This window comes from Nansenia antarctica (assembly GCF_963989245.1).
Source record: "Nansenia antarctica genome assembly, chromosome: 18".
Classification (NCBI taxonomy): domain Eukaryota; kingdom Metazoa; phylum Chordata; class Actinopteri; order Argentiniformes; family Microstomatidae; genus Nansenia; species Nansenia antarctica.
Genome location: NC_137691.1, coordinates 11,083,915 through 11,096,290, shown reverse-complemented (window position 1 = coordinate 11,096,290; position 12,376 = coordinate 11,083,915). Strand labels below are relative to the sequence as shown.

The following is a 12,376-nucleotide window of genomic DNA, read 5'->3' as shown; positions in this document are numbered from 1 at the left end:
TTTTGGGCTGCTTTTTCCTTCACTGATAGTGGCATCTAAAATGATTAAAATTAAAGACATTATAATCGTGAAATGTTTAAAAGTGTTAATATATATTTAAGTAGACACAAATACACGTTTTAGAGCATCTTGGAGCTTTAAATAACATTATTTATTCCATATAGTGGCATTAATTGTGGTTGCGCCAACTGACATACCGGTTGCACCACCTGACTTTTGCCACTGATTTCAAATTAAACAGGCTTCTACTTGGACACCTGCATTAGCTTTGACCTATGCTAGCAATATCATACAAATCATTTTAAAACAGAATAGTAGTTTTATGATAAAATAACATTTTCCTAGTTTTACATTGCTTGTACCACCTGACATGGAAAATATACCCTCCTACCTCTGAGGTGAAACTATCTATTTTTATCAATATTTGAGAGCGCTCTACAAATCTTTTCACCAGCCACAGATGTCAGACAGGGTCCTCTGGATGATGAAACATTTGGCTGATGCAATAGTCTCTTGATTTCAAAATAAAAGTCCCATGTTTACGGTTGTGCCACCCTGACATTTGAGGAAAACAATTTACGGGACAAAAGTTCCTCAATTATCTCAATAGCTTTAAAACTATTGTTATTTGTAAATGTGTGTTTATTTGAAAGGTTTCAAACATAAAATCATGCCACAGTATTTTATATTGAATATATTATTATTAAAATACCACTTTTAACAGTGTTCTTAATCTGTTCCTTTGTTGAGACGGTTGCGCCACCTGACATTTTGGGGGTTTGAGATGCTAAAACACAAAGTACTCCATATTATTAGAATGTACTGACAATACATTCAAACTAACCATGTTGTATAGAATAAAATCATATATGACTTGAATTGATTAATCTATTTTTAAATGGAAATAATATACATGACACAAAAATATGCACGTCACGTCATTGACCCAGTTACCACTGGAACTTGTTAGTTTTCAAGGCCATCTGTGGCAAGCTTCCTCCTTATATCTCGTCTTTATTGGACTGGAGTCTTGGTATTTATGTGACCAGATCTAATAGTTGGCTTTCTTTTCGGGTTCCGTATGCGCGTTCAGACCTGGGTAAAACAGCCTTTTTTATTGATGCCCCTAATACATGGAACGCTCTGCAGCAAACTCTCCGGTTGGAGGTCCTCCCCTCTGCCTCTACCTTTAAACTCTTGGTGCAAAAACGGTATTCTACCGATTGCAATTGTTTTCAGTTTTTTTCTTTCTTTTTAATCCTGTCTTGCTCACTGTTTGTTTGCCCTTGCTCACTGTTCTATTGTACACTCGACGTCACTGTAAATGAGGGTGACCTCAGTGCCTATCGAGTTTTAAATAAAGGTTTGAAATGAAATGAAACTTTATGTGTAATGAATCTAGAATATATAAAAGTTTCACTGAAAAAAAAAGAAAAAAGAGATGCACCTGTATAACCTGCATAGGCTATGAGCAGTCATATAACCTGCATAGGCTATGAGCAGTCATATAACCTACATAGGCTATGAGCAGTTATATAACCTACATAGGCTATGAGCAGTTATATAACCTACATAGGCTATGAGCAGTCATATAACCTACATAGGCTATGAGCCGTCATATAACCTACATAGGCTATGAGCAGTTATATAACCTACATAGGCTATGAGCAGTCATATAACCTACATAGGCTATGAGCAGTCATATAACCTACATAGGCTATGAGCCGTCATATAACCTACATAGGCTATGAGCCGTCATATAACCTACATAGGCTATGAGCAGTTATAATGATGATAAGTGGGATCGTAACCATATCCCTTACCTAACCCTATCAGTTTTAAATCTCATCCCATTTACCAATCCTGGGGGGTATTGCATCAGCATCACTAAAGGAAAATCCAGGCTCATTTTGATCAATCTCGCAAGGCTTATCAACTTGGATTCTTCTATAAATCCTGCAAGATTTCCCCTTAATGACATTGATGGAATACCCCCCAGGACTCAGTATCCTTAGCAGTGATGCCGGTAACGCGTTACTAAGTAACGCGTTACTCTAATCTGAATACTTTTTTCAGTAACGAGTATTCTAACGCGATACTATTTCCAAATCAGTAATCGGATTAAAGTTACTTATTCAAGTGACTGTGCATTACTATTGCGTTACTACCTCATAACTTAGGCTAAATGCAGAATTTCTTTGTAATGTTCGATAGTAAACAAACATTTGTTTGCTTTTCTCGCGTCTTGGGGAGTGACGTCAGTGCTCACTTTTCAACACGAGGTTGCAGCAGAATCGCTCACGTGTATCACCACGCTGATTGCACAGTGTAAACAGAAGCGTAGCCTACACAATGGAGCGAGAACAGAGATATGCGTTAAATAGCTGGACTATTATATTATAACCTGGACATAAGGATTATTTTGAGTTTGTGTCAGCAAAGGATGACAAGAACATAAATGTTCGTTGTACACTCTGTGCTGGCAAGAAAATATTGTCCTGTGGTAAAAGCCTGAATGGTCAGGGTAGGTTTTAGATTTTGTGAAACCACTCCTTGCTAGTTACTGTTAAATAAAGATTATATTTATTTGATTGTTTAAAAAAAAGTATTTATGTTGGGTGAGGCAAAGAAAGACTCTTTATTTTGTTGTTTTAAGTTATTGTTTAAAGTTTAATTATGTAATTTAAGTTACTGTTAAAATAAAGTGAGTTTTGTCAAAACCAGTTTTCATTTTTATGTTGCGGGGGGGGGGGGGGGTCGGGTGCCTAGGCAGCTGCCAATAGTAACTAAAAAAGTAACTAGTAATCTAACTTAGTTACTTTTAAAATCAAGTAATCAGTAAAGTAACTAGATTACTTTTTAAAGGAGTAATCAGTAATCAGAATACTTTTTCGAAGTAACTGTGGCAACACTGATCCTTAGCAAGCGAACATATGTGGAGATAGAGGGTCTGGGTGAAGAGAGAAGACAGCAATATTTGCTAATTTATAGGCTGAGTCAGACAAAAGCAGTGGTTTTGAACCATCAATAGCACACAATCGATAGAGTTGGGAAGATACTAGCCTAGATATAATCAAATATTATTCTTACAGAAAATAGTCTGATTCGTGTTGTGACTAATTACAAGTGCAGTGTCCTCCTTTTTGTAAGGCAAAGCACATCTAGCGAAACATTTCTTTGCACTGGCCCGCTCACTGGGAGCAATTTGGGCCACATCGACATGGGCCAGCCTGGCTTCAAACCGCCGATCTTCCAACCTTGTCATCATTAGACGCTGGGCTCTACCTCCTGCACCAGACACCTCTACACTGGCATGTGTCTACCTACTTCAGCCATGAACAATATCATCATAATCAAGTAATATTGTTAATAAGTAACAACATGTGGATACCACCCAACCCCTAACAACCAGTATCAATTAGTTCAGAGCAATGTCTTCAAAGCTTTTTAGATGGCTGACATTTTATAATTTATTCCATGGCAAAGGAGGGAAGGGGGGACTGGGGGTAGTTAAGTTCAGCTTGAAATCATTTAGTTATTTGGAGTTGAGTGCTTGTGCTGTTGTTTATGTTGAAGTTGATAACAGGTCCACTGATATACAACCAGACGATAGGAGGTGCATTTACCATAAGAAAACAACTGGTCCAGGGCCTGATCAGTGATCACAGCACAGACAGACTGGTGGATGTCTGTGTGCAATGGTTGGATGGTGATGCTCTGTAGCTTAGCTACGACTTTGTTTTGTGGTCAATAATAAATGTACAATTATTTTCACACAAAAGCTCGCTTTGAAGTGGAGCAATGTAACACAGATAAATGCAATGCATTAAAGATAAAAGGAGAAACTTTCCAGTAGCATGCTGTGTGCTATCTCTTCTGTTCTAGCTAGATTAGCTTAGCGGCTACGTAGCCCGGTGACATGACAGGCTCGGGGCTGACCGGCTAGTTAGCTAAGCTAGTAATACTATCGTATCCTTCATCTCAAATTAACCCAAACTATTTCCATAAAACCCCCAGCTAGATGTTCAACATTTCCCCCGTTGACATAAATAAAAACGTGTTAGCTTACTAGCAGCTAACAGGCTAAGCTAGGCTAACTGACCGGGCCTCGCGCTACAATAACAACTTTGCGCTCGATTCTCAAACGGCGAAACGCGGCCAGGCTGACCTCGGTGGCACCCGTTATCTGTTTATAACACCTCATATAACTCTAATGTCGATTAATTATCGAGAAAGAAAGGAATTCTGTAATTCAGTTAAGCCCTGCTGACATTGCCCTCTCCCTCTCCCCCATGTTTCTGTCCCATCTCTCCCTCGGTGTTTGGAGAAGTTGAAGCAGCGCAAACTGGGATACTCACCTCCAACAGACCGCCATGCACCAGGGCCCGGCCGCCCGGGAACCTGCATCCTGTATCACTCTGTTATGAAACCCTATGGAACGTTACTACTGATAGGGCTGTGGAACTGACCTAGGATCGGTTTTGTGAAGTTGACATCAGTAAGCAAGGTGTTGATTACAAGCCTAGAGAAACTGTTTTGAGATCAGATTATGAGTTTGTACACTAGTTTCGGGTTATAATGTTAATGAGAAAGGGTGAAAGGATTACTAGTCCTTTACTAGTTACTAGTAAATTACTATTACTTATTATTATTAATAATTATTTTTTTATTATTATTATTACTATTATTAGTAGTATTACTAGTTATTGCTAGTCAAGTCAAGCAAAAAAGCCCCTGAAAGTTGTTGGTAATGCTCTGTGCATGAAGTACAGTGAAGTAGAAAGAATATATATTATTTAGTTATTCTTATATGCACACAGCTAATCACACGGATGATAGATTATTCAACTTCACAGTAAGGTTTATTATATTTTTCAGTCTTTGTGAAAGTGAAGTGTATCCCGATAAGCAGCAAAGCAGACACAAAGTAGGGTAGAAAATACATTTATTTAGAAACATTATCCAAACATTCTGCGCTTAACGGGAGTACAGGCAATCTTTTTTTTTTTTTTACAGGTTTGTTTCAGTGCACATTGATTTATGAAATTAACATCATAACATCTCAAGATTGAAAGAGATATCTCCACAAATCATAATGGTCAAGTCATAACTTTGATTTTCCTTGACACCCTCATACATAACAAAATAGGCTAGGTGCACGATCTCACTACTTCCTGAAAGGCAACTGGTATGAACATATCCTGTCTCACTCTATTGGTTTAATTGATTAATCAGCTGTGCACTGTGTGTTCCAACGGTTTACCGCACAGCTGATTAATCAATTAAACCAATAGAGTGAGACAGGATATGTTCATACCAGTTGCCTTTCAGGAAGTAGTGAGATCGTGCACCTAGCCTATTACTGTCCAATAGTTGAGTCATAAATGCAATTTGATCATGTTTTACAATTGTAGAAACTGTTCAATTATGTTCACATACACAGAGCCAGTGATTACCCTGTATTCAGTTTGACATCACAAAAACTCACAATTGCTTGAAGAACATATCAAGAGAGTCGTTTTTAGCTTGCTAAATCAAAAATAGGAACCAAAATAATTCTCAAAACTTCGGGAGAATTGATGCAATTACATAAGTAAAGCCTGATAAGAAAAGGCCAGCTTGGACTCAAGGGAAATATGACTGAAACTAGACGGAACGGGTGGTGCCAGGGCCTTGAACCCAACAACATGTTGAACAGCAAAAGAACATGTGAAGATAAGACTATCTCACACTCCCAACTGGACTTCAGAGTGTGACAGAAATTGTGAGCGACTCACTGTGAATTATAATGAATATCCCCAGAGTACTAACCCCAATCCTTCAGCACTCACTCCCATCGGTCAGCTCCTGTCGACTCTGTCATGTATCTGAAAGACCTATGACTTCTCAGCATGCTTACTGTTGGGGAAGCATGTACCACCATGAGTCCATTTCCTATAAGCAGCTCTGAGCTGTCAATCAGGTCAGGTCTAGTTTGTATAGCTTATATGCACCAACAAAGCATGTACTGTACAAGTCAACACATCCCCAGTCACAAAGAGGTGGAACAGTAATAACTATACATATACAATGTAATAACCATGGCTCATAGTTTGGGGTACTTCTTTGCAATTCAAACAATACATCCTAAAAGAAAGCAGCTCTGAAACAAAAACAAAAAAACTCCTTATCATATCCCCTCTAAAACGAATCAGATTAATGATGCATTAAAAAAATCTATGACAATGACATCCATAAAAGATCTACAAACTGATGACTGTAAATGGTGAATTAATTTGTACAATAAGGCCATAACCTGAACATGTGTAACTTTAATCGATTGTTAAGACTGCAAGAATTGCGATTACACTGACTGTGTTAAGAAACTGTTTACGATTGAAGAAGTTATTGTTTATGAGTTAACGATTTATGGAAGATTTTGCGTAGAGCTATTGCTTGATTCTGAGACTTCACAAAGTTGGACATTTCTGAGTTTCCTATTTACGAGGAGAACTTGAACGCATCATCAGACCATAAGACAATATTGTGACATCATCAAATACTGTGACATCATATAAAGTGCTTCTACATGCAAATACAACTGGACAAGAGAGAGATGCAGGGGCCAAAAAACCCATTAGAATGAGAAGAACATAAACAAAGGCATGTTCAGTTGAAATGATGGCACTGGAACAAACAAATATATACATAAACGGAAAAACCTGCTCTTTACTTACTAAATCGAAGTAATAAAATCTGCCAAACTGTCCAATTAAATTAATAAATCCTAACAACAAATCCTCACTAAAAAGGTGACATTTTGATCTTAGGTGACAAGACACACAGTCCAGTGTAAAACAACAACATTCTGCTCATCCGTTGCGGTTGTGAGCCTCTTCAGAACAAAAATGGAACATTTCAACTGAACACAGGAGATCTCTTCTGCAGCTCCAAACATATTATACCAGTTTCCTTTCCAGGTCTCCTTTGGGTTACACACTGTAGACCTGTTCAGCTATGAGGCCAACAGACAACAGTGTGGATATTCCAGTCTTTTCCCCCTCAAGACAGACGTCTCAACTTACACCTATCCAGCTCTTTCAAATCCGCAAGAGGGACATCTATGAGAGAGACAGAGAGAGACAGAGAGAGAGAGACAGAGAGAGAGAGAGAGAGAGAGAGACTGTTACACCATCATGCTCAAGATATGCATATACTCATCGTCTTCCACCCCCTCTGTACCTGTACAGTGGTATGTTCCTGTCACCTCTGTACCTGTACAGTGGTATGCTCTTTTCACCCCCCTCTGTACCTGTACAGTGGTATGCTCCTGGAGCCCGTTGGCACTCATAGTGTCATCTACCTCCATCTCGGCCCCTGCCATCTGGAACACACACAGGGGAAGGTTGGACTAATACATCACAGGTTAGACTGATAGAGAGACACAGAGAGAGAGAGACACAGTGAGAGGGAGACACAGAGAGAGAGACACAGAGAGAGAGAGACACAGAGAGAGAGACACACAGAGAGAGAGAGAGACACACAGAGAGAGAGAGACACACAGAGAGAGAGAGAGAGACAGACAGAGAGAGAGAGACACAGAGAGAGAGACACACAGAGAGAGAGACACAGAGAGAGACACAGAGAGAGAGAGAGAGACAGAGAGAGAGAGAGAGAGAGAGAGACACAGAGAGAGAGACACAGACAGAGACACAGACAGAGACACGGAGAGAGAGACACAGAGAGAGAGAGAGAGACACACAGAGAGAGAGAGAGATGGAGAGAGGGAGAAACAGAAACAGATCAGGAGAGAGAATCCGGACCTTGACAGCGTAACTCTCCAGGGTGGAGATGGGTTCTCCGTCTCCTCCGTCGTCAGCGGTCAGCTGCTCGTCGGCCAGCGCCCCCCCCGACTGCAGGGTGAGGATGGTGGCGCCCCCCCCCTGCAGGCGGGAGGGGTGGTGGATGTACGCTGTGCTGCCGTCCTCCAGCTGCACCACCTCCACCGCGCTGGGGTCATATCCGTCTGGGGGGGGGGGGGGGGGGCAAGGGTCAATGGTTAGGGATTGTACTTCCTATGCCTATGTTTTAGAGGGTTAGGGGGGTGCAATTGTTTGTTCTCGCCTAGGAGTAACACACCTGACGCAGTGACTCAAGGGCTCAAATTATATAGGTTACCAAGGTTACCAAGCCCACTGTAAGATAATCATTATCCCTCCAAACCCTTCTTCTTTCGGGGGTGGCTGTGGCCGACCCCCGGCCTAGAGCATAAAATACAAACTCCAACAATTGACTGATAAGTTGATTGCATGGCAAATTTGGCAATTATTATTATTATTATTATTTTACCTTTGAGTGAGTGGTGGATGTAGGCTGTTGTACCGTCCTCGAGCTGCACGGCCTGGCCATCCCAAAACGGGTCTTGTGGGACACAGGACAACCGAAAGCCAAAGTTAGTCACTGAGCTGGAGTCAGACTACAGACGTCTTCTTACCTCTTCAGAGTGTGGATGGACTGACCTTGGACTGTGACCTGCTGGATGTAGGCTGTGGTGCCGTCCTCCAACTGGATGGTGTCACCTTCCACGAGGTTACCGTCTGAGGGAAGGAGGGAGAGAGAGATAGAGAGAGAAGAAACGTCAACTTGGATTCTTCTATAAATCCTGCAAGATTTCCCCTTAATGACATTGATGGAATACCCCCCAGGACTCAGTATCCTTAGCAAGCGAACATAATGTGGAGATAGAGGGTCTGGGTGAAGAGAGAAGACAGCAATATTTGCTAATTTATAGGCTGTGAGAGTCAGACAAAAGCAGTGGTTTTGAACCATCAATAGCACACAATCAATAGAGTTGGGAAGATACTAGCCTAGATATAGGCTAATAAAATATTATTCTTACAGAAAATAGTCTGATACGTGTTCTGAATAATTACAAGTGCAGTGTCCTCCTTTTTGTAAGGCAGAGCACATCTAGCGAAACATTTCTTTGCACTGGCCCGCTCATTGGGAGCAATTTGGGCCACATCGACATGGGCCAGCCTGGCTTCGAACCGCCGATCTTCCAACCTTGTCATCATTAGACGCTGGCTCTCCCTCCTGCACCAGACACCTCTACACTGGCACGCGTCTACCTACTTCAGCAATGAACAACATAATCATAATCAAGTCATATTGTTAATAACAACATGTGGATACCACCCAACCCTAACAATAAGTATCAATTAGTTCAGAGCAATGTCTTCAAAGCTTTTTTAGATGGCTGACATTTTATTTCATGGCAAAGGAGGGAAGGGGGACTGGGGGGGTAGTTAAGTTCAGCTTGAAATCATTTAGTTATTTGGAGTTGAGTGCTTGTGCTGTTGTTTATGTTGAAGTTGATAACTAGGTCCACTGACACACAACCAGACGATGGGAGGTGCATTTACCATAAGAAAACAACTGGTCCAGGGCCTGATCACAGCACAGACTGGTGGATGTCTGTGTGCAATGGTTGGATGGTGATGCTCTGTAGCCTAGCTACGACTTTTTTGTTTTGTGGTCAATAATAAATGTGCGATTTCACACAAAAGCTCGCTCTGAGTGGAGCAATGTAACAGTAACACCACACAGACAATCTTCTTCGGCGTATGGGTAGTTGTTTTCCTCTCCACTCCACCAGGCTCGGGGCTGAGGGGCTACCCTTTTACCACCCCGAGACCTGGTTGAGGGGCTCACCCGGGCTATATTTCTGGACACCCCTCCAGAAGCCACGTCATCGTCTCGTCATCTAATACCGACAGACCATGCATCCCGTTGGGTGGGTGGTACACCTGGCAATCCAGGATAATATGGTCTGCGGTTTGGTCCTCTGCGCCACACTCGCACGACGCATTTGGGGCCAAGCCCCATCTGTGCATTGATGAGCGGAAACGCCCGACGCCGGTCCGGAGACGATTGAGCCTCACCCAGGATAGCCTTGGCAAGTCCATCCCGAGGGGCTCAGCGCCGGCGACTGGGATGTGGTCGCGGAGTTTGGAGGTGTTAGCCTCCCACTCCGCGCGCCACATATAATCCGCCCATCCTGCCGCACTGATGTTGAGATCTCTGCATTGCTGCCTGAGATCCTGTGCGGCAGGCACAAATGGGTGTCTCGACTTGAGACGCCGGGAGGGCTCCGCTGTTATAGTGAGCCTATCATGGAGCAGATGGTTATTAAGCTCCACGGCCCGGCAGGCGAGACGTGCTGTGGCTCCCATGCGGCGGAGGCCTGCGGGCTGGATGCCTGCTAGGATGGGAAGGTTGTCCACGGGGGTAGGACGCAGGCATCCTGTCACAATGCGCAAGGCTTCGTTTATAGGCGAGTCGACACAGACAATCAAAGAAAAAAGGAGAAACTTTACTTTGCGCTCGATTCTCAAACGGCGAAACGCGGCCAGGCTGACCTCGGTGGGACCCGTTATCTGTTTATAACACCTCATATCTCATTCTCTATGTCGATTATTTATCTCCAAATCAAACGAAATTCTCTAATTCAGTTAAGCCCTGCTGACATTTCCCTCTCCCTCTCCCCCATGTTTCTGTCCCATCTCTCCCTCGGTGTTTGGAGAAGTTGAAGCAGCGCAAACTGGGATACTCACCTCCGGGAACCTGCATGAATGTATCACTCTGTTATGAAACCCTATGGAACGTTGAACGTAGGCTGTGAAACTGACCTAAGGTCGGTTTTGTGAAGTTGATATCAGTACTAGTCTTGTCCACACTACACCGTTTTTTTTGTAACCCCGATCGCGTCCACACAATCACAGTGATAAAAAAACACCATCCACACAAAACCGCGAACATTGTTTAAACCGCGCCAAAAATAACCAATAGCGTCTGGCTACGCCCCTTGGCGAATCAGAAGTCTGGAAAACAGCTACAATTTCCGGTCCTATTATTATTATTATTATTATTCAAACTTCCTAAACATTTTGAAACATATTATGTCTGTGTACATTAAAAACTGTAGTCGTCATCACAAGTTAGAAAATGATATTGGGCCCCCAAATCAGTTTACAACTTGTTGTAATTATATTACGATGTTTCTGTCAGTAAAGGTATGCAAGCAATGCAGGGTGCGTTCGTAAATCCGCTCTGAGAGCGCCGGAGCGCACACTGGGTTCAACGTCCCGTAATTTGATTGGACAAGAGGCATTCCATGAGTGCTGATCAGATTTCCAGGGCGAATTTACGAACGCAGCCGTAATATAGCTAGTTAACAGAAGACAGAAAGAAAGGTCAGATCAGATATATAAACAGGTTATTTTGATAAACTGGACACATTTTGGGAATATATATGGTTACTTTCTCGCCTGAAAACATATTAAAACTTCATAAAATGACATGTTAACACTTGTAGAGGCAAAAGTACAGATTTTAGCCAATGGTGGTTTAAAATGGAGGATTTAAATTGTCTTTGTTTACAAGTAGCCTAATGCCTAATGGCGCATATATTCTGACGTTATAGATGTCGCACAATTGACGTTCAAGCCGAAAACCCCGGTTTCTACAAAAGTTTCTACAAAAGTGTCTACAAAAGTTCACCCTGGCCGGAGTTCTCAAGAAAGCACGGTTTCAGTAACCGCGAACGCCGGGTGCGTGTGGATGGAAGGCAAAACCGGGTAGAAAAACGCCCGGTAAAAAAAAAAAAAATGGAGTAGTGTGTACAGGGCAAGCAAGGTCTTGATACAAGCCTAGAGAAACTGACCTAGGATCGGTTTGGTGAAGGCAGCTCGGGAACCTGCATCCTGTATAACTCTGTTATGAAACCGTATGGAACGTTTCACTGATGGGCTGTGAAACTGACCTAGGATCGGTTTTGTGAAGTTGACATCAGTAAGCAAGGTCTTGATTTACAAGCCTAGAGAAACTGACCTAGGATCGGTTTTGTGAAGTTGAGTTCAGTAAGCAAGGTGTTGATACAAGCCTAGAGAAACTGACCTAGGGTCGGTTTTGTGACGTTGTTCATCAGTAGCAAGGTCTTGATTACAAGCCTAGAGAAACTGACCTAGGATCGGTTTTGTGATAGTTGACATCAGTTAGCAAGGTCTTGATTACAAGCCTAGAGAAACTGATTTTAGATCAGATTATGAGTTTGTACACTAGTGTAGGTTATAATGTTAATGAGAAAGGGTGAAAAGGATTACAAAAGCTAGTTAAATCAAGCAAAAAGCCCCTGAAAGTTGTTGGTAATGCTCTGTGCATGAATTACAGTGAAGTAGAAAGAATATATGTTGTTTAGTTATTCTTATATGCACACAGCCAATCACACGGATGATAGATTATTAAACTTCACAGTAAGGTTTATTATATTTTTCAGTCTTTGTGAAAGTGAAGTGTATCCCGATAAGCAGCAAAGCAGACACAAAGTAGGGCAGAA

General features: G+C 42.0%; 1 protein-coding gene across 1 annotated transcript in view; it reads right to left on the bottom strand.

The window, feature by feature from the left end:
- The window catches only part of znf76 (zinc finger protein 76), a 15,177-nt gene extending 10,790 nt beyond the window's left edge, over positions 1-4,387 (bottom strand). Inside the window, exon 1 of the mRNA XM_080548094.1 lies at positions 4,359-4,387. The gene's annotated coding sequence lies outside the window, so the exon portion shown is untranslated. The remainder of the gene's footprint in view (positions 1-4,358) is intronic.
- Positions 4,388-12,376: the final 7,989 nt, after the last annotated feature.